Raw genomic sequence first — 24041 nt, forward strand, 5'->3', positions numbered from 1 at the left:
GTTCCTGTTGAGGATCTGCTTTTTAAGAACATCCCAAAGAGTCTGATGCACTTTGAGGCTTTTGTACATGCCTGTCATATACAATTCCTTCAGCCCTGCATCATCAGTGATACTAGCAATGTACTCAGATGAGGAATTAGTGATAGAAGAGACCGTTGAAGAATTTTTAGCATTAGAAGCATTTGAACATTCAGGTGAAGAATTAGCGGATTCATGTTCAATGCACTTTAAAAATGGAGGAACAAATTCTTCCTGAGCAGCGCTGATTTGTTGAGCAAGTAATGAATCGCGCTCCTTCTGAAGATCTTCATAACTCACTCTTAGCTTCTCAAGATCTTGCTTTCTTTGAATAAATTCATAAGAAAGCTTCTCTTGATCAGATACGAGAGTGTTATGATGACCTTGAAGGTTGTCAAACCTAGACTGAAGTCTATGAAGATTTTCAGTCAGGGTTTTAGTGCGATCCATTTCTTCACCCAACAGATCATCACTTTTGTCTAGCATGTTTTGAACCTTTTCAAAAGCCTTTTGTTGTTTCACAGCAATTTTAGCAAGTTTAGAGTAGTTGGGCTTGAGGTTTTCATCAGATTCATTCTCACTTGATTCAGAGGAGGTATATTTGAGTACCTTGGCACCCTTTGCCCATGAAGCAATAGGTGGGAGCGTAGTCATCATTGCCTTCATCAACCTTGTTGGTGGAGCCATTTTCTTCAGAGTTGAAGATAGACTTGCTGACGAACGCAGTAGCAAGAGCTAGACTCGCCACACCAGACTCGGACTCCTCAGATGCCTCCTCTTTCCATGTTCCTCAGGATTCAGCCTCAGAGTCCATTTCCTTGCCAATGAATGCCAGAGCCTTCTTGGAGCTGCTCTTCTTATGAGATGAATACTTTGAAGATTTTGATGATGAAGACTTTGAAAATTTCTTCTTCTTCTTAGCGTCATCAGAACTGTACTCCTTGTATTTCTTCTTCTTTGATTCCTTTTCCCACCGAGGACAATCTTGAATGTAGTGACCAAGTTTCTTGCATTTGTGGCATAGCCTCTTCTTGTAGTCACTGGCTGAGGAATCATTGCTCCTTGAGGATTTTCCAAAGCGACCACGTCTTGAGTACCTTTGGAATTTCTTCACGAGCAGTGCTAGCTCCTGGCTCAGTTCTTCAGGATCACCAAGGCTACTACTAGAATCTTCACCTTCAGATTCAGAGTCGACCTTGGCCTTCAAGGAACGTGGTCTGCCATAGCTCGAACCGTAGAGATCTCTCTTCTCAGCAAGCTGGAACTCATGAGTATTTAGCCTCTCGAGGATATCAGCGGGATCAAGTGACTTGTAATCAACACGTTCTTGTATCATCAATGCCAGAGTATCAAATGAGGAATCAAGCGATCTCAGCAATTTCTTCACCACCTCATGGTCGGTGATGTCAGTGGCACCAAGTGCTTGAAGCTCATTTGAGATGTCAGTGAGGCGATCGAAGGTTTGTTGAACATTTTCATTGTCGAGTCTTTTGAAGTGGTTGAAGAGATTGCGAAGAACGTCAACTCGAGAGTCACGCTGTGTTGAGACTCCTTCATTCACTTTGGACAGCCTATCCCAGATAAGCTGGGCAGTTTCCAAAGCACTCACTCTACCATACTGCCCTTTGCTCAGATGGCCACATATGATGTTCTTCGCTTGGGAGTCGAGTTTCTTGAATCTCTTCACATCAGTAGCATTTAGAGAAGGTGTGACTGAGGGAATACCATTTTCCACAACATACCAGAGATCGTTATCAATTGCCTCAAGATGCACTCACATCTTATTCTTCCAGTAGGGGTAGTCTGTCCCATCGAAGGTAGGACACCCAGCAGAGACCTTGATCATACCTACGGTCGACATAACTAAAATTCCAGGCGGTTAAACCAAAATCACATAGAACAAGGGAGTACCTTGCTCTGATGCCAATTGAAAGTGCGTTATATCGACTAGAGGGGGGATGAATAGGCGATTTTTATGAATTCTTCACTGAGGAATTTGCGGGTGAGGAAATTTCTTAGCGAAGACCTACTTGCAGCGGAATAAGTTCTCAAAAGTAAACATAATAGAACACAAGCATGGTCATCATGATGAAATGAAGACGAGCACAGAGTACAGAGAGCGTAAACACAGGATAACACAGGATGAAGACAAAAAGACTGAAGAAAATGAACTGAGGAAATTTAGAAAGTCTACAGTCAAAGTCTTCAAACACATATATGAACAAGTGCACAACACAGTTATGAGGAAATGAAAGAGTTGAGGAAATAGAACCATTAAGCTTGGTGAAGACAATGATTTGGGAGACCAGTTCCAACTGCTGTCTGAGTTGTACGTCTGGTTGGAGCGGCTAGGTATTTAAACCTGAGGACACACAGTCCCGGACACACAGTCCTCACCGTATTCTCCTTGAGCTAAGGTTAAACAGACCTCGCCCAATCACTCATGGTAAGTCTTCAGGTGACTTCCAAACATTCACAGACTCGGTCACTTGGCAATCCACAATTCCTCTTGGATGCTCTAGACCATGACGCCTAACCGTCTGGAAGAAGCACTGTCTTCAAAGGTAACTAGCGTCGGATCCATGCAGGATCAATCTCTTCAGTGATGCTCAATCACTTTGGGTTTGTAGGTGTTTGGGTTTGGGTTTTCCTCACTTGATGATTTTTGCTCAAAGTCCTCAGAGGATGGGATGCTCTCAAATGACAAGTGTCAGTTTCTCTCGGAGCAGCCAACCAGCTACTGGTTGTAGGGGGCGGCTATTTATAGCCTAGGGAGCAGCCCGACATGATAAGACATAAAGGCCCTTCAATGATATGACCGTTAGGTGGGTAGATATTTTGGGACAGCTGGCACAAGGCACATCAACGGTTGGAAATTTGAGTATCAAATTCCTCAGGGCTATCATGTTCCTCACAGTGTAGGCAATCCACACTGGCGAATTCCTAACTCCTCAGTCAGAACAAATTCCTCAGAGACCAGGAGAACTTCGTCTCTGTCACTGAAGAATATGACTGAACTGAAAGAGATTTCCAATGGCTTCACTCGAAGGGATTGGTAGGTGTAGGATTTTGAGTTGACAATCACTTGGAAATTTTTCCTTAGTATTTCCTCGACCCCCTTTAATAGTACGGTGTTTCCTATGACTCAAGAAAGAGAAAATGAAACTACGAAAACAAAAGTCTTCACGCTCCATGTTCCTCGAATGAATGCCAAGTCTTCAAGGTCACACCAATTTCTTCACTTTCAAAGACTTCAGAAAGTCTTCAGAAATCCAAAGTCTTCAGTCGAAGAACTTCATTTTTAGGGGTCGACTTTCTCTGTAAATATCAAACTCCTCATAGACTTATAGACCTGTGTACACTCATAAACACATTAGTCCCTTAACCTATAAGTCTTCAATACACCAAAATCACCATAAACTCCTCATAGAAATCCCATGTTTTGCCGCCTTACGTTCTGCTATATCGGCTAAGGCGGCACAGGGAGAACTACTGCGATTGTGTCCCGGTTCTTCCGGACGAGCACCTCAGTAGAGAAAGCCGAAAACTGACTGTCATGATACGACAAGAGCTGTTCAGCTGTTCGGGAGGTTGTAAAATCTTTAAGGATTTCTCTCGCATAATGCCATAACCAATGCAATGTGCGATGGATCGGTTTTTCTTCCGATCAGGTGCTTATAGAGCCCCTCGTGCGGGCTTCCGAACACCAGGGGTTGCGCCTACCTTCCTTTTCTAAGGCTCCTATGGCTAAGTGAGAGTGATAAAGCCCTATAGTCCGATTGCCTGGTTCGTTCTGCTGAACACCTCCTTCGAAGGATCCAAAACTGGGATAAAGAGTGATCAGGTTTATCCCGAACACCCCCATGCTTCCTACATGGGGGCAGAAGCCGACGACTGGCCAACTCTCAGGATTAATATATAAAATGGCCGCGCAGGAGGATAAACTTTCATATAACAGGCAATAAATAATAGAAATGACCTTGTTCAACATTACAAAGGACAACATCATTGTATTCATGGAAATATAACGTTCTTGGTGCATTGTTCCGCCGCAAGGCAGGATCCTTTCAGGACACTTTCATAATATAATTCAGGCTTGCGGTGCTCCTTCCCCTCTGGCGGTCCCTCGGTCATCAGCTTTTCAGCATCCATCTTCCCCCAGTGCACCTTTTCGCGGGCGAAGGCCATTCGCGCACCCTCTATACAGACCGGCCGCTTGATGACGTCAAGTCGAGGGCAGGCACTTCCAAGCCGCTTCAGGAGCCCAAAGTAACTGCTTGGAATCGGCTCGGCGGCCCATAGCCGGATAATCAAATCCTTCATGGCTAGTTCGGCCGCCCTATGCAGTTCGATCAACTATTTCAGTTGATCAGCAAAAGGCACCGGATAATTCGGTGCCAGATACTGCGACCAGAAGAGCTTATCCGCAGTTTCCCTTTCTTCGGCTCGGTAGAATTGGGCGGCATCTGATATGCTGCGGGGCAGCTCCGCAAATACCCCTGGAGAAATCTGAATTCAAAATTAGAAACATGATTTTCTCCTCAAATACTTGCTTTACATGGAAAAAAGCCTTACCCGCCGCGATCTTCCTCGCCTCTTGGATCTCCTGCAGGGTGCTTTGGGTTTCCCCCCGGGCATCACGCGCAGCTTGATGAGCCCTGGTGAGTTCAGATTCTTTCTCCATTAAACTCTGCTCCAAGGTCTCGCATTTCTTCACGGCCTCTTAAAGCTCCTGCTCAGCTTCAATAACCCTGGCCTCATGCTTCTCATGAAGAGCCTGCTCTGTGGCTGCCTTTTTCTCGGCCTCGGCCAAAGCTTTCTTAAGAGCCTCGACTTCAGTCATCGTCCCTAGCGCAAATCATGAAACATATAATATCATACTGGAAATTCGTTCGCAATGAACGCGAACAGGGCTTGTGCATACCTTGTTTATCTTCTAACTGCCTTTTCAACTGGCTAAGTTCTTCTTTGGCTCGCTCCAGACTTCGATTCAGTCCGGAGACTTCTGCAGCATGAGAGGTAGCAGTTGCTACAGACGCCTACTTATAAAAGAAGAGAGATAGATGTCATCAACAGAGTCTTCCTGCGAACATAAATTTGATCCTCTCTCCGGTTCTTTCTTTCACCGAACAGTGTATCACGGGCTACTATCCATACTATGACACTCTTCGAAACCTCATAGAACATACCTCAAAGCCTCTTATAAGGCTCATACAGGCTTCATTCAGTCCACTCTCAGCAGACTGAATCTTCTCAATCACCGCACCCATAAAGGCACGGTGTTCATCAACGATGGAGGCGCTCTTCAGCGCCGCCAACAAAGCGTCCGGCACCTCTGGTTGGACAGCGGTTGCCGGTGGAACAGGCACACTCCCTCCAGCCGAGCGAGGCCGCCTACTTGATTCTGGAGCAGTATTGGTCTCCGGAATTGCGTCCGGCCGGGGGCCGAATTCAAGATGGCCCCCACTGTCATCTCCTATGGGAATCTTCTCCCCCATGTCTCTGGCCCGTAAAGTTTGACCTCCAGGCGCCGCCTTCACGATCTATTCCCCACCTCCTTGGCTTGGGTCCTTCTGGGACAAAACCTCAGTGCTATTCACATATTTGGGGGAAGGGACCTTGGGGGTTGTCCCGCTCTCCATAGCATCCGAGCTCAGCAAATCCTCTGACGAGGATTGTTTGGTGCGGGACCTTGCCGGACTACAAAAAGTATGGCTCAGGTTAAAATATTATGCCATGATGAGTCTGGACACATAATTGTGTTCGAATACTCACGAGTTCACCAGGGGCTGGGCCCTGGGATCCCACTCCGGGCCGCTGTCGGCGGCGGCAGTGGACTCCTCCGGAAGAGGAGTTTTTCCCCTTTTAGGCGACTCGGCCTCAAAGTGTATGGAGGCCGTCCTCTTCTTTCTTCCCCCCCACTGGGGATTCGTCTTCCTCCTCCTCCTCGTCCTCTTCGGAGGCAGAACGGGCATTGGAGCCTTCGGATTTTGTGTCCGAAGTGCCACGGCGACAAAGGCCGCCCCGGGTCTTTTTGGCCTCCTTCTCGGCCTTCTTCTTCGGTGCCTTGTAAGGCGCCGGGACCAGCATCTTCGTCAGAAGTGGGCCGGCCGGTTCTGCGGGCAGTGGGGCCGGACAGTGGATCCGCTCCGCCTTCATCGTCCAGCCCTAGGAGAGTTGTGGAAAACACATTAAGCATTTCCCTTCGGTTATGCGGATAAAACGTATGATGACTTACCGAGCTTGCAGGGCGGGACAGTTGGTACCCGCGGTCCTCGGCTGAGTCCGGCCATGATTTGCCGGACTTGAAAAGCACCTTCTAGATGTCTTTGTGCGAGGAGCCAAAGAGCTCTCGCAGGGTCTAGTGCTTGGCCGGATCGTATTCCCGTAGATTGCAAGTCCGGTGTTGACAAGGCAGGATCCGGCGAACTAACATCACCCGGACTACCTTGACAAGTTCGATGTTCTTGTCTTCCATATCTTTAACGCGCGTCTGGAGCATCGACAGTTCGTCGGACGAAGACCAGTTCAGGCCCTTCTTGGGCCAGGATGTAAGCCGCAGAGGTGCTCCAGATCGGAACTCGGGAGCAGCGGCCCATTCCGTGCCGCGCGGCTCAGTGATGTAAAACCACTGCTGTTGCCACTCTTTGACGGAATTATTAAAAGTACCTATTGGCCATGTGACGTTGGGCGTCTTTCTCACCATAGCGCCTCCGCACTCGGCGTGCTCGCCTATCACTACCTTGGGCTTCACATTAAAGATCTTAAGCCATAAGCCGAAGTGTAGCTAGATGCGGAGAAAAGCCTCGCACATGACGATGAATGTCGAGATGTTGAGGAAGGAAATGGGGGATAGATCATGAAAATCTATCCCATAATAATACATGATGCCGCGAACGAATGGGTGGAGGGGAAACCCTAGCCCGCGGACAAAATGAGGGAGGAATACAACCCTCTCGTGGGGTTCCGGAGTAGGGACGATCTGTCCCGCTGTCGGGAGACGGTGGCTGATTTTCTTGGCCAGGTACCCAGCCTCCCGAAGCTTTTTGATATCCTTCTCCCGGACAGTAGAGGCCATCCACCTGCCTCCTGCTCCGGATCCGGACATTTTCGGAAGGCCTTTGTGGGCGGAGAAGACGAACGCTCGGGCGCTGGAGCTCGAGCGAAGGGGAATGGATCGGGAAGAAGAAAGCGTGGGTGCGAAAGGGAGTCCTTATCCCCTTATAAAGGCAGCAGGGATTTTGCGCCTCCCCACTTGCCTGGTAAACTCGCTTATTCCCCAAGCACCGTGATTGATGGCGCGGTTGGGTTACCCACACCCGTATTGATGAGAATCCCGTGATAAGGGGACACGATCTCTCCTTCGATAAGACGTGCCAGGAAAACCGCCTCGCAATATGTGCAGTAGCTGGTTGAGAAAAACGGTTCGAATAATGACCGGGCCATGGCGTGATGTCACACTATGAAATTTGTCAGCAGATTAGATTTGTGGAAAATTATACTCTCTACGGTGGTATGTGGAATTTGTTTTGCAGAGCCGGACACGATCCTTGTGTTCAAAATCTTCTATGGAGTATTCGGAGGAGGAACCCGCCTTGCAATGCCGAAGACAATTTGTGCGCCGGACTCACCGTCATTGAAGCCTGGTTCAGGGGCTACTGAGGGAGTCCTGGATTAGGGGGTCCTCAGCAGCCGGACTATAGACTTTGGCCGTACTGTTGGCTATGAAGATACAAGATTGAAGACATCGTCCCGTGTCCGGATGGGACTCTCCTTTGCTTGGAAGGCAAGCTTGGCAATTCGGATATGTAGATCGCCTCCCTTGTAACCGACTCTGTGTGACCCTAGCCCCCTCCGGTGTCTATATAAACCGGAGGGTTTAGTCCGTAGGACAACAACAATCATAATCATAGGCTAGCTTCTAGGGTTTAGCCTCTACGATCTCATGGTAGATCAACTCTTGTAATACTCATATCATAAAGATCAATCAAGTAGGAAGTAGGGTATTACCTCCATCGAGAGGGCCCGAACTTGGGTAAACATTGTGTCCCCCGCCTCCTGTTACCATCCGCCTTAGACGTATAGTTCGGGACCCCCTACCCGAGATTCGTCGGTTTTGACACCGACATGCATGAGGATGTCGTTGATGGATCCGTATGTATCTTTATCTTTTCGTCGAATCCATGTAGTAGTATATGGTACTACTAGTAATTATCTTACCTTTCACATCAACTTCGTAATTTTGTTACGTACTCCATGCATGAACCGTGCCAGAAGCAAACTTCTCATTGCTCTACGAAAAATCGTTATTTATATCTATCGGTTGCGCCATGCAGCAGAACCAAATTTAACAAGTTACAAGTTCAAAAGGAAAAGCCTTCCGTGTTCATGTCACACCCCCACACGGTTGGTCCGGCACGCGGCTCAAGGGGGAATGCGTGTTGTGTTGCACTTTCACTTACAAGTGGGACCGCAGTTGAGAAAACCGACTATCGGCAAACCCCCACCCTGCCCACCGCGCGATGGCTGAGAAAATAGGAGGGAGAAGAGATGGCTGTAGCATGGACTCCAAGAAAATTGGTGTCAGATGGGACTCGTGTGGCTGGCTTATGCCGTACTGCTAGACCTGAATGCTAGTTATGGCCCATGCCACCCCACTATATCGAGGTGCTGGTTACGTAGAGCGAACACATTATCTCTCCAGGAGTATGGTACACCACTAGTACTACTCACATTGTCACAAAATTTCTTGGAGTTCGTGCTCAGCCCTTCTCTCTCTCTCTTCTTAGCCATCCAGTAGACGCGCGGAGCCCATCGTCTGCTTGCTCACATGCGGTCCCACATGTCACTGAAAACGCAAGATGACCCACTGAACTTGGACATATTTCACCTCGACGTGCTAGTGATGAAAAACAAATCCAATAAAGATCTTCGGTGGCTGATTTTGGAGTTACTCAAGAGTAAGATTCTATTTAGACTTTAACCCAAGATGCACATCACGTGGCTTCAACTAGCACTGCATTTTCTTGCATGATACGACATGGATGCTGGATGTCCCACGTGTTGGCAAAAGGAGGAAGGACTCGACCAAATCTTCTCCACATTTAGAGCGGAGGAATAGGAAACACGGCAGGCCCTGTGCCTACATCATACTATGTACAAGCCCACCTCATGCAGTCATGCTATCACCATATTTCTCGGCCTCCGTGCGACGCCTAGCTCTAGTTGATCTAACTAGACCTAACTATTATGCTTGCATACTCCAATATTAGGTTGGCTCTATGTGTTGTGGCAAGTTCATATAACCGGATGCTGGCTATGCTACTACAGTACTCACACTCCAAGAAGTGAGTCGAAAACCATTCAGAAATTGAGTTTATGATATGCATATGCAAATGTACCATTCATTACATACAACAAGTCATCAACACACAACGATAATGAGGATACATGTTGGATTATAGATTAGTTCCAACAAAACATTCTAGTAAATACTAAAGTTTTCATCACACAACAAATAACAAGCAATGAAATGAACTTCAGCTCAACCAATCCTCGGCGTTGGAAATGCTCGCTTTGAACCATAGGTAAGCCTCTGGGAAGGGCCAGCTATTGTCTATCTCGAGACCAACGTAGGACTGATTATCCTGGCTAGAGCGGCCTATATTAGGACGCATGTTGTGATAGCCATGGTAGGGAACCATAGCAATGTCCAAGGTATAGATATAGTCGCTTCTCATAAATGGTAGTAACGTTGTGCCAACAACAGCTGGATCGCCTTTCACCATCAGTGGATAGTTTAGTCCAAGGAAGAGTGAGTTTTCTCCAAGATTATCAATATTGAACTAGGGAGAAGGTGCTGGCGGTAGCACACTAGTATCCATCCTGAATACCCAGCAAGGGATGTTAGAATAGGTTCAGAGAGTCCGACCATGGGAGACAACACCTGCTTCCTTAGTAACATCAGCAGTGCCCTATATATAGAGAAGAAGAGGTGATCCATCGAAATAAGTTGCCAAGCAGCACTGAGTATATAAGTCCTGCTCATCCTCATGCTCGTCATCTCCATCGTCATCTCCCCCTACAGCCGAGGGAGGCCGCCTACTTGATTCTGGAGCCGTATTGGTCTCCAGAATTGCGTCCGGCCGGGGGCCGATTTCAAGATGGCCCCCGCTGTCGACTCCTATGGGAATCTTCTCCCCCATGTCTCTGGCCCGTAAAGTTTGACCTCCAAGCGCCGCCTTCACGATCTTTTCCCCAGCTCCTTGGCTTGGGTCCTTCTGGGACGAAACCTCAGTGCTATTCACATATTTGGGGGAAGGGACCTTGGGGGTGTCCCGCTCTCCATAGAATCCGAGCTCAGCAAATCCTCTGACGAGGATTGTTTGGTGCGGGACCTTGCCGGACTACAAAAAGTATGGCTTAGGTTAAAATATTATGCCATGATGAATCTGGACGCATAATTGTGTTCGGATACTCACGATTTTCACCAGGTGCTGGGCCCTGGGATCCCACTCCGGGCCGCTGTCGGCGGCGGCAGTGGACTCCTCCGGAAGAGGAGTTTTGTCAGGACCGGTTTTTCGGGATATTAATTCTCCAGAAAATGGCCCTTGTGCTCACTAGCCCCAGGATTACTGTTAGCTGATGAGGCACTAACTTGATACAGAAATTCCAAGAAAAGTACAAAATATGTAGTACAAGACCATTGTGGCCTATGAGTACAACACTTGGTTTCTAGTGGTTGATGGCGGAAGCGGTTTGTGGTTCATCTGCGCCTATGGGACTCCATTTCCCACAAGAACAGCTGACCAGGATAACACCTATCTTCGCGAGGCTGCTATCACCTTTACATGGGTTCCGGGGCTGTCGTCGTAACGCTCTTCTCCATGCAAGAAATCTGGCCAAGACAATATCCATGGACAAGCCAGTGAGTACGTTTGAATGTACTCGCAAACATTACGAACACGGGTATAATATAACAAGGGGTAATCATGCTCCAAAATATTCTATGATCATAACGTCAGTCACAAAGTGAACAAAATTCATGATGCATGCATGCAAGTTATTCACGTAAAATGCATTACGGGAGTAGGAATAGAATGCACCGATCGAGTGTCTGAAGTGACGCCTCGAGGGGAAAATAAAATAAATCCTGCCTCAGCCGGGGGTCTGGGCGACACCACATAAAGGGCTTATAAATAAAAGAAATAACAAGCATGCCACAGTCGGGCGTCTATCCGACACCACATAAAGGGCTTATAAATAAAAGGAATAGCAAGCATGCCACAGTCGGGCGTCTGAGCGACACCATATAAAGGGCTTATAAATAATAGAAATGACAGGCATGCCACAGTCGGGCGTCTAAGCGACACCACATAAAGGGCTTATAGATAATAATTAAATAACAAGCATGCCGCAGTCGGGCGTCTGAGCGACACCACATAGAGGGCTTATATAAGAATGATCACAGTGAATATCCAGGAGGTATAACCGTCCCAGGGATACTCAATAATTCAGATAATGTAAATGGTTAGTCCACAATAATAATAATCATAATCGACATGTGTCACGGTTCATCATCAATGTTCTGGTTTAGCAGTTTTTCCTCCGAAGACCGACACTAAGACCGACACTTGACCCATCCCAGACTGTAGTCCTTAACCATGGACACGGCTATTCGAATAGATGTATAATCTCTGCAGAGGGTGTACTCTTTACCCACGGGTAACGGATTTCTTTAGTCCATCGGGACTAATTCCGTCTACGGTCTTTTAATTGAAAACACGCCTGACCTACACACACCAACTTAACTTACCGGTGTCTGGAACCCCCCACGACACCTGTCAAGCAAAACTCTTAAGTGGGGAGGCTACAACCTCGACGTAGCGTGGGATCACAAACTTTATACCGCGCGCAAACTAGGGGAGCTACCCCTTCGGCTACAACCGAACACCCATGCCCCCTGACCGGATGACTGGCTTTAATCCATGGCCATGGGACCCTCATCACGGCCTCTCTGTACGGTGTGTCACTACTAGAAAAAGGCTTACTAGTGGCGCACCAGTTTTGCCTACTAATGGCGCACTACTAGTGCGCCACTAGCACCACGCCACTAGAATATTTTAGTAATGGCGCACCATAGGTGCGCCATTAGTATCTGGTATACTAATGGCGAACCAGGGGTGCGCCATTAGTATCCCAAAGGTGCGCCATTAGTAACTGGTATACTAATGGCGCACCAGATGGAAGTGCGCCATTAGTAACATTTTTTTAAGAAAAAATCGTTTTTTCTTAATCTCAGGTCACTATTTCACATATGAGATATCCAACACATATATATAAAACAAGCATCCATATAACAATCGTATCCAACACACAAGTTTCATCATATATACATAGCCAACACATAGTTCCATCGTTACATATTACAAAAGTTTCACATTGTTCATCCAACACCGTTATCCATCCAGCACCATATTACAAAAGTTTCACATAGTTCAGTTCTCATTGTTCTTCTCCTTCTCATTCCTCAGCCTGATGCGCCAAGAGCGGCGAGGCGGTGGAGGCAGCTGTGGGATGTAGTCTTCTACCACAATTGGTGTGGTCATGTCGCCCAGCTGTGGGATCGCCGGTGCCACCACCGGTGCGTGGTCATTGTCAGGCACCACCACCATCGCGAGGCCACCTTCAGGCAGGACGGGCACGACCATCGCTAGGTCATCCTCAGCCACCACCATCTCTTGCCCATGGTCAGCCACCACCATCTCTTGCCCATGGTCAGCCACCACCATCTCTTGCCCTTGGTCAGCCACCACCAGCGCTAGGTCATCCTTAGCCTGATGCCCATCGTCATCCTGCAGCTCCTCATCCCCACTCTGCTCCTCTTCTCCCCCACTCCAGTCTGGATCATCCTTCTTGCTGTCTTTGCTACTGCCAGAATCGCTGCTGCTTTCGCTAAAGCCAGAATCGCTGCTGCTTTGGCTGTAGCCAGTGTCGCTGCTGCTGCTTTGGCTGTAGCCAGTGTCGCTGCTGCTGCTCCCATTGCCTGTCCAAATGCAACAATGGTCGTTAACAATCGATGTGAGACAAAGCCAAATGTAGAGGAATAAGAAGAGGCAGAACGCACTGGCATCTTCGTCATCAGCGTAGCGCATGCGACACATAGTCGTGTTGAAAACCTTCACGATGAGCATTGTGGCGTCATCGTCGTACCTGAAGAGAAGAAAGTACCCGGTCCGCAGGTCGTAGGCACTGTAGAACTTCTCCCAGCCACGGCACAGGTACATGTCGCCCTGCTCGATCACCAACTCCACGTCCCAAAGCCTGCGAACCCCGCCGCCGGCCTGTCGGAGCTTCACATTATGTGGCGGATCTTCACCCAGCATGTTCATAAAAGTGTCAGGCAGCCTCTGCAATTTGGGACAAGGAGTGATGTAGCAAACAACAGAGTTATCATAATGAGATGGGTGAAGGGGAGATCTCTCGTTTTATATACCTGCCTCGTGGCTGATACTGAAGTCCCAAGTATGACACTGAAGAACTCGAAAGCATCCAACTCGTACTCCGGTGAGGCAGAGCGGCGGTGGCTGCTTCCCCCCATCTCTGATAAGCAGCAGAAGAGACCAATTAGTACCCTTACATCATCACATTGCAAATAGATGAATTGTGGAGGTATGCATGGATTTAAGATTATTTGTTCAAAGCCAATTTGTCAATGATTAATATAATATCTCAATTTCCACCAAATAATACATTTGTTATACACCACATTTTCTTTTCCTTTGGAAAAGAAAAAAGCACACTGCATTCAAGTTAATGTATCTTTTATTGCAAAGCCACAACTTAGCAATAGATTCAAAGTTAACGATTGGCACCTAGAAAAGCATTTCAACATCTTCACAGATTTTACTAGCTACAATACATTCAAAAAATAAATGATATACAGTTTGTATCTCTTTGCAATGAACACACTCTAGGGGTTTTGCCATCCCCCTTTTCCTTAGATTGTCACAAGTCATGATTTTGTTCTGGGAGAACATCCAAATGAAACCTTATACCCTAGGGGGCAATTTAATACTCCATACTATAGGAAGATACAAAGGTTGTCATGTCAATACAACAACTCTTAGAAGTGAAGAACAGGTTCTCCAAAATGAGTAGAAAGGGAGCATGCTGACATCTATACAGGCCAATAATGATTTACTACTCAATGGAACATGGTAAGATAAACACCAGTCAATAAATTTACTACATCAAAAGGAGTAAAACTCAACAATGCAGCACTATCTCTGAACCTAACCTTTGTTTAGTATGGGTATGACAAATCAATGAGTTGGTCATCACAATGTCAAATGCCATTGGAAGATAAGAAATCAGGTCATCACATAACAACAATTGGATGGCCTCGTGAACAACCAAGACATCCTTGAATGGCTGCCAAGTTACTACTAGCAGGCTCAAAAGTCAAGTAAACTGAAGATTGACCTTCTGAAGGTCTAAGTATGGCTGTGCTGTCAGGTTACTACTAGCAGCAACATGGAAGTAGACTTGATGATAACTATTGCACAAATATGTAAGAAAGGAGCAAGTGCATCTACTTATTGGAACAAGCCTGGCAGTGGGAAAGCTATAAACTTATAATGACCGCGTTCAGATAAAAGATTGCAACCAAGCAAATCTGGAAAATGTATTATCAACTATAAAATATGGGTTGCAAACCAAACAACTAAGCATACTTTGTCAGATGATAACTATTGCAAACCAAACAAGTAAGCAGAGCACATGTATATACCTGTATCACTGTCTTGGAGGCAACAAACGCCTCAATTTTTCTCCAACCGCGATCGAACCTGTTACGCAGAAACACAAACAGAGAGATACATGTAACTAACGAGGACAGACAGACAAGGTAACAAGAACTCCACAGCTCAATTAAGCCTATACATGTAACTAACGAGGACCATGTCATTATCATGGTAGTCCACTATATATTTTTATGACAAAATACATCATTATCAGGGCACATTATGGCCATTTTCTTACATGATGCCAAGCTAATGACTGACATCTGTTCTTGGCAAATGATGAGTCTCTGGTGCCCCTTGCAAATTGTTGATGCCACATTGTACTTGTACCCCATATGTTTAACCCCGAACACAAAAACATCACCACAAGGACTGAGATAAAAACTAATACTATCATGTACTTGAAGAAACCTAGGGGGTGAGGGGCATCACCTCGAATCACCTAGAGGACGCCGGCGGGGAGAGAAACCTAGGGGGAAGGAGGGGAGGAGAGAGGAGGAATCACCTAGAGGACGCCGGCGTCGAGGAGGCTGCGGGCGGAGATCCGGAGGAAGGGGCCCGTGATGTCGTCGGCGTCCTTGGCCGCCTTCTTGACCTTCCGAGCAGAAGAAGGCACGGGTGGTGAGAGGAGGAGGAGGAGGAGAAGCTACGGGGATGGGGGAAGGGAGGGAGGGGACGTACGTGCTGGGGCGGGGCGGCGAAGGAGCGGCGGGCGCGGGGGCGGCGGCGCGAGGGAGCTGCAGTGGTGGGGGCGGCGGGGGTGGAGTCCGGCGGGGTTCGGGGCGGCGGCGTCGAGGCAGCGCAAGACCACAGCGGCGGACGACGTGCATGCGCGGCGGACGGAGGGGGCGGAGCAAGGGGGCGGCGGCGTACGGTTGGGGTCGAGTGGGGGATCTGGCAAGGGAGGGAGGGAGGCCACAGTGCGAGGGGAACAAGTACGTCGATTCTAATGGCGCACCTCCCCCTGGTGCGCCATAAGTACGTCGATTCTAATGGTGCACCTACCCCTGGTGCGCCATTAGAATATTGTTTTAATTACTAGCCCGACTGGTCAGGTTATATTCCACCTAACCCTATCTCCATCAGAACACGCCCACTAGCCCGACTAGTCAGCACGCAGCACACACACTAGGAGGTCCTGGGTTCGATTCCCAGGCTCCCCAATTTTTGTTTTTATGCATTTAAAATGCTGTTTGATATTTATTTGTGTTTAAATATGTTCAAACTTGTTTAAATCATAACAGTAATATTTTTTTATAAAAACAGTAATGATTTTTTAAAAATATCATCAAATTTGTTATTTGAAAATATAATCAAATTTGCTTTTTTTTGCAAATTTAGTTGCATTCATTTGTGACGGTGGAGCGGGCCGGGGAGGGTGCGGGGGAGAGGGTGCGGGGGGTCCTCAGCGACGGCCGGTGGAGCGGGGGAGGGTGCGGTGGGTCGTCGGCGACGGTGCGGTGGGGGAGGGTGCGGGCCGGGGGTCGGCGGCGGCGGTCGGTGGAGCGGGGGAGGGAAATATTCTTTCTCTCCGAAACCACCTGCCCCGCGAGATATCCGAAACCGAGATAGTCGTGCACCGTCGTGAGCAGTGCGGGTCTCATAGGGAAATATTCTTTCTCTACGGCGTCCCACGTATCAACCAACTGCCCCAGGTGCGCCATTAGTAGTTTTGCAAAAAAGTAAAAAATAAAAAAATATTGTAGTGGCGCACTATGTTGCTGGTGCGCCATTACTAGTTACTAGTTACAACTAGTAATGGCGCACTATGTCCTGGTGCGCCATTAGTATGTCTGGCAAAATAAAAAAAATAAAATTTGTTACTAATGGCGCACCGTGGGTCCGGTGCGCCATTAGTGTATTTCACACTAGTGGCGCACCAGCACATGGTGCGCCACTGCTACATAGCAATGGCGCACCACATGTCTGGTGCGCCATTAGTGGCCATTCCATCTATAGCCCTTTTTCTAGTAATGTGTGCTAGAAAGGGGTTGACAACTTACTGAACCGTACCCTACCTATGGCAGGGACAAGTGGTAGTACGAAGCAAGTATGGGGGTTACTAGAACAAGACTCGATCTACGGCCGACTCAGGAGGTTCAAGTATTCTCTGTATGATTAGCACAACCAACAATATTTCCATTAACAGATAATCTCACCACTCATCAAGCCTCACCATGCCATACCGGACATACTCGTCTCGAAGAGGAACTAGGGACAAGCTCGTGTCTACCAAAGACCGCGACTTTCCCGGCTTCCTTCCGGTATGCATGAGAAGCTTACGAGGATGATTACCATCACCAGCATATCCATTTCTAACAGCAAAGCATCTCCAATATGCAACCATGCGTATGATTTTATCGTCACAAAAAAAATAATGTATGCTCCAAGTCAAAGTAGTGTTGTAACGGTATCAAAACACCACACGAAAATATTAAGCCAGAGTTCACAATGCTTGCCTTTAGGTTGTGGAGAGGAAGTGTGCATTCCAAAACATTTTTGAAAGTTTTCTTCTCTCTCCATTTCCTATCTTGAAAAATATTCAAATAACATATATTTCAAAAAAAGATGTCCGAAATATTTTTGAAATAAATCTTAAAATAAACTAGATGAAATTTGAGAGAGGTAGGAAAAAGAATTAACTCATTTGGAGTTTTATTTTAAAAGATATAGCCAGTCAAAGTTTAGTCAAAGTTCTGTTTTTAATAAAAGCAGAAAAGAAAACGTTTTGGGGGAAAATACGCTTTCGAAGCAGAGGAGACGTACTCGGGACTTTGCGCTTCCACTAAAGCCCGCGTGGGTGGCGCGTGGGGTCACTGACAGTGGGTCCAGGGGGTCCACTAGTCAGGTTTGACTAGTCCCCCTCTCCCTCCTCTCTCTCTGCCCGAGCGGAGGCGGGACTCCGGCGATCGCCGTCGACGAACGGCAGCTCCCCACGGGGCCCCGAGGGCAGGGATGGACCCGCCAGTCTAGGGCGGTCCTCCCGGTGGGCTTTAGGCAGGTGGGGACGGAGGAAGTCACCGGCGGCGAGCTCCGCGGCGGACGGTGGTTTGGGAGCAAATGGGGCTTCGGGCTATGGTGGTCCTTGGTCGAGGCTGAGGCGCTGGGCAGCTCCGCAAGACCATGGGGAGACGGGTGGTGGTGTTGGAAGGACGGGGGAGGGTCTGGTGGCGACGCATTGCACTGGATTGTGTCGGCGACCGAAATGGACGGAGACGGGGAAGAAAGCTTCCCGACGTCGATTGCTGGGTGTTGGGGCACTAGGGGGATAGAACGAGGTTGCCTGAGTGCTTGGTCGAGCTCGGGGTCCCCTTATATAGGCGTTCGAGGTCGGTCCCGCGGCGGCCGTGGATAGGATCGCCGGCGACCGCTGTTCTGTAGCTGTAGGGCGACGTGGCGGCGACGAGCGCGTGCCGACGAGCTTGTGGATAGGCTCGGGATGTTCCCAGGGGGCAGCTGGCGCGCACGGGTGGCTTGGGTGGCGCCATCCATGGTAGAGCCCGCTGCCGACGCCGGCGTGCCGCCAAGATAGCCCTGACGGCGGCGCTGTAGGGCGCCAGGGGGCTTGGAGGGTTCTGGCGAGTGGGCGAGGGCAGGGTGTGGCTCTGCAGGCGAGCAAGGGCCAGGGGTGCGACGCGGCGACCCGTGCGCACGCACGTGCAAAACGCGCACTCTGGCCGCGCCCAGAGAACGCACGCCAGGTGCTCGACGAAAAGCCAGCGCGTGCTAGACGGCTAGGGTGATGCTGGTAGTTAACAGGCCAGGGTTAGGGATAGCTAGGAGCTTAGTGGACAAGCTGGATGGGTCAGGGGCTCAAGTCCATAATGCAAACTAGAAAACATGCCAAAACTGTTCCTGCACACAGGGTGTTTGACAGAATGCCATGGGCATCTATGCAACTCTTGGGGTGGCCAAAATCTCCAGACCCTAGTCTCTTTAGGAGCTAAAGAAGGTGGTAAGGTTAGTTTGGCAAAAACAGAAACTTGTTAGTGCAAATTTCTGAGAAAACCAGTTTTGGGCAGAAACTAAAAGCTATCAATGCACGCACTAAAAATCCTCCAATGGGTCCAATCTCCTGGACTTAAGGGTTTGGTAGGGAGGACTACAAGCAGGAAAAAGCTCATGGGCACTAGAGCAAAATAAAATAGGGTTGCAGTACCAATCACCAAACTGGACCAGAATGAAGATGAGGTTGATTCACTCAAATTTTTCAAAGAACATCACTGGGTTTTTGCATGAAGCTGAATTATATGCATCTACTGACATCTCCAAACACTTGGAAGAATTTTTAGGGAAATATTTAAATAGGTTGTAGTGCAAAAATACCTACTGGACCAGATTTGAAAAATTGATGTAGAGCTCAAAATCTCCAATGGCCAAAAGATGTTTTTGCATAAAAGTGATGTGGAAACATCACATGACATCCCCAAATTTTGGTGAAAATTTTAAATGCATTAATCAAATGGTTGCAGTGCAAAAGAGGCTCCAAATTTTTGGAAGATCCTTTTAAAAGAATAAAACTCAGGAAAAACAATTATGCAAATGAATCCACTGATAGAGAATTGTTTAATTAAGAGAGTATACAAGTCCAATAATACTTTTGGAAAGTTTCCACTTGAGTTAAAAACCCACAATATTAAAGAGAAGAGGGGTTCTGAAATCAAGAGAGAAATCCAGAAAAATTTAATTTCCTAGCAAAATTTTAATTAATAAAACAAGGTCAAAATTTTTGGGGTTGTTTTAAAAATAATACTCCCATTAGTTGAAACCAAGAGTTTGCTCATAGCACAAACTTAGGATACAATCATAAGCTGCAACACACAAATAAACATAGCTATGACGTTTACAAGGAAAACGGCAAAAGGACAGGGTCCTGAGAAAACGTCTCTCGTACAGGGGCACACTCTTCTTCTATCGGGGAAACAGGATTGACCAGTCGATGTACGCGTCTCTCTTGGTCGGGCTTCAGTGGTCTGCCAATGGCGATCTGAGGATTTAAATCAGCGAGGCTCTGGAGATAACCCATTACCCGCTGAGTCAAATGCTCCTGAGCGATAACATACTGGGCATGGTTGGCCAGTACTGGATCTCTCTCAATTCGCCCACCGGGAAAAGATGCTACTTCTCCGGGTGCTGCACGACTCGGGAAGTAATAATACCCTCGTTCACTAGCATAGGGTACCGCGAATCGAAGACGAGCAAGTGCTTCGTATGCAGCAGCTTCTATGGCCATATGCGGAGTCGGCATGGATTTCCCTACGAAGGAGACTTCCGTTGGGTCTTGGTTTGGGTTTACAGGAGGGATGTGCACCACTGCCCAATATTTCGAGGTGGAAGGGGTGATCCTCGATTTGAGCAACTCGTACTGGGTGGATGGATGGCACTCATGGTACTGCAGGTAAAGTCCCACAATAATTTAACAAAACTACCCGGGGTTGCGTCTGGAGTTCTCAGATAAATATTGGGGGTCGGCATGGGAAAAAATGGTTGTGCGTGTTGTGCACAAGGTGAGGGGTGCTTGGCAAGGTCACGAGGTGGCCTTTTATATAGCACTGGGGCTGGGTTTTTTGCCGAGGCGAAGGGTAACTGGTTGTCGGTTCTGTCCTATGGGGTCGGGGTCAAAGCCACAGATACTCATATCTCACAAATGTGACGTATACTGTGGGTGTCGTCGGGGTGGTTTTGGTAGCTGCGCCCGGAATTTAAAAAAGTAATTGTACGCTAACGTACATATGCATGGCTACTATTCAAAGATAGGGGCGCACAAGCAGACAACATTTAAAAAAAACGGTGATACAGGATCATACAATTACAAGGCATAGAAATATTAAGGCTCATTAGTACCTGAGCGACTTAGTCTACTTCGTGGACGTCGAAGCTTCTCCACAGGTTTCACCGTCGGGATTAGCCGGATGAGGTTGAGGGGCTGCAGGGTCGGGGTAGCGATGATGACCATCGCGGGGGTTGTTGGCTACAACCCCGTTGGAGCGTGTTCCCAAAAGGCGACGAAGCACTTCTGGAGACACCAAAGTATTTTGGTCGATGGCTGGGGCAGACCTCAAGGGCTCGATCGGGTGTCCGAACAGCACGACTGGGTTGTCGGTGTCGGGCTCCACTTCTCCTCTCGCCGGGGCTCGGCGAACCAGTTCTCCACGAGCTGCGATCAGATCAAGGGTGATTTGATCAAACAGTTCCTCTAGTGCACTTACATAGTGCAGCAGATGCAACAATGCAGGATCCGTCTCGTGATCTCCGTTCGCAACCTGGGGCGGCCTACCATACCCGTCACGACTGGGGTAGTAGTAGAACGAGCGACAGTTAACTCTGGGCGACAAGTGCCGGAGTTGAACTATAGCTTCTCGAGCTGCCAGTTGGATGGCTTGTGGCTCAAAGGCAGTGGTCCTTCCAGTGAACCTGTAGGGGCGTTCTGGTGATAGACCCCTACCATAGATGTGTACAGTGGCCCAGAACTGACGGCTCTCACCGCTCATGAGTCCTTGGTACACAACATGTTCTGGGGCTCCTCTAACGCATATGCACGGCGGGTGAGGTTTGCGAGCATGGTCACAAAACCTCCAAGGTTGGTGGCTGTGGTTTCATTGTGAACAATGGGGCCAGGCATCGCGGCTTGGTTTGAGAAAGAGGCTATGTTGTGCTGTGTTGAGGCTAGCGTGCCCTTTTTACAAAAAAGGGGACGGAGTCTTCCTTCGCACGCTTGCGAATGAGACCTGTTAGGTGTCGGTCACTGGCGCGTGATCGACAGGCTAGGCTGGTAGGTTGGGCACTGCCTGCCAAAAGCGTCGGGGTCACTGTGTGGCTATCTTACACGAGAAGCTTGGCCGGGGTTGGGTTAAGGTCTGGTGGGTTGGTTAACCTAGGTTTATTGACCTGGCTAAGATAGGGTTAGCCAATGGTCAACCTGGCTCTGATACCAAGTCTGTCAGGACCGGTTTTTCGGGATATTATTTCTCCAGAAAATGGCCCTTGTGCTCACCAGCCCCAGGATTACTGTTAGCTGGTGAGGCACTAACTTGATACAGAAATTCCAAGCAAAGTACAAAATATGTAGTACAAGACCATTGTGGCCTATGAGTACAACACTTGGTTTCTAGTGGTTGATGGCGGAAGCGGTTTGTGGTTCATCTGCGCCTATGGGACTCCATTTCCCACAAGAACAGCTGACCAGGATAACTCCTATCTTCGCGAGGCTGCTATCACCTTTACATGGGTTCTGGGGCTGTCGTCGTAACGCTCTTCTCCACGCAAGAAATCTGGCCAAGACAATAGCCAGGGACAAGCCAGTGAGTACGTTTGAATGTACTCGCAAACATTACGAACACGGGTATAATATAACAAGGGGTAAGCATGCTCCGAAATATTCTTTGATCATAACGTCAGTCACAAAGTGAACAAAATTCATGATGCACGCATGCAGGTTATTCATGTAAAATGCATTAGGGGAGTAGCAATAGAATGCACCGATCGAGTGTTTGAAGTGACGCCTCGAGGGGAAAATAAAATAAATCCTGCCTCAGTTGGGCGTCTGGGCGACACCACATAAAGGGCTTATAGATAAAAGAAATAACAAGCATACCACAGTCGGGCGTCTATGCGATACCACATAAAGGGCTTATAAATAAAAGGAATAGCAAGCATGCCACAGTCGGGCGTCTGAGCGACACCACATAAAGGGCTTATAAATAATAGAAATGACAGGCATGCCACAGTCGGGCGTCTGAGCGACACCACATAAAGGGCTTATAGATAATAATTAAATAACAAGCATGCCGCAGTCGGGCGTCTGAGCGACACCACATAGAGGGCTTATATAAGAATGATCACAGTGAATATCCAGGAGGTATAACCGTCCCAGGGATACTCAATAATTCAGATAAAGTAAATGGTTAGTCCACAATAATAATAATCATAATCGACATGTGTCACGGTTCATCATCAATGTTCTGGTTTAGCAGTTTTTCCTCCGAAGACCGACACTAAGACCGACACTTGACCCATCCCAGACTGTAGTCCTTAACCATGGACACGGCTATTCGAATAGATGTATAATCTCTGCAGAGGGTGTACTCTTTACCCATGGGTAACGGATTTCTTTAGTCCATCGGGACTAATTCCGTCGACGGTATTTTAATTGAAAACACGCATGACCTGCACACACCAGCTTAACTTACCGGTGTCTGGAACCACCCACGACACCTGGCAAGCAAAAATCTAAGTGGGGAGGCTACAACCTCGACATAGCATGGGATCACAAAATTTATACCGTGCGCAAACTAGGGGAGCTACCCCTTCGGCTACAACCGAACACCCATGCCCCCTGACCGGATGACTGGCTTTAATCCATGGCCATGGGACCCTCATCACGGCCTCTCTGTACGGTGTGTGCTAGAAAGGGGTTGACAACTTACTGAACCGTACCCTACCTATGGCAGGGACAAGTGGTAGTACGAAGCAAGTATGGGGGTTACTCGAACAAGTCTCGATCTATGGCCGACTCAGGAGGCTCAAGTATTCTCCGTATGATTAGCACAACCAACAATATTTCCATTAACAGATAAGCTCACCACTCATCAAGCCTCACCATGCCATACCGGATATACTCGTCTCGACGAGGAACTAGGGACAAGCTCGTGTCTACCCAAGACTGCGACTTTCCCGACTTCCTTCCGCTATGCATGAGAAGCTTACGAGGATGATTACCATCACCAGCATATCCATTTCTAACAGCAAAGCATCTCCAATATGCAACCATGCGTATGATTTTATCATCACAAAAAAATAACGTATGCTCCAAGTCAAAGTAGTGTTGTAACCGTATCAAAACACCACACGAAAATATTAAGCCAGAGTTCAGAATGCTTGCCTTTAGGTTGTGGAGAGGAAGTGTGCACTCCAAAACATTTTTGAAAGTTTTCTTCTCTCTCCATTTCCTATCTTGAAAAATATTCAAATAACATATAGTTCAAAAAAAGTTGTCCTAAATATTTTTCAAATAAATCTTAAAATAAACTAGATGAAATTTGAGAGAGGTAGGAAAAAGAATCAACTCATTTGGAGTTTTATTTTAAAAGATATAGCCAGTCAAAGTTTAGTCAAAGTTCTGTTTTTAATAAAAGCAGAAAAGAAAAGGTTTCGGGGGAAAATACGCTTTCGAAGCAGAGGAGACGTACCCGGGACTTTGCGCTTCCACTAAAGCCAGCG

This window comes from Triticum aestivum, chromosome 4D (genome assembly GCF_018294505.1).
Source record: "Triticum aestivum cultivar Chinese Spring chromosome 4D, IWGSC CS RefSeq v2.1, whole genome shotgun sequence".
In the NCBI taxonomy this organism is placed as follows: domain Eukaryota; kingdom Viridiplantae; phylum Streptophyta; class Magnoliopsida; order Poales; family Poaceae; genus Triticum; species Triticum aestivum.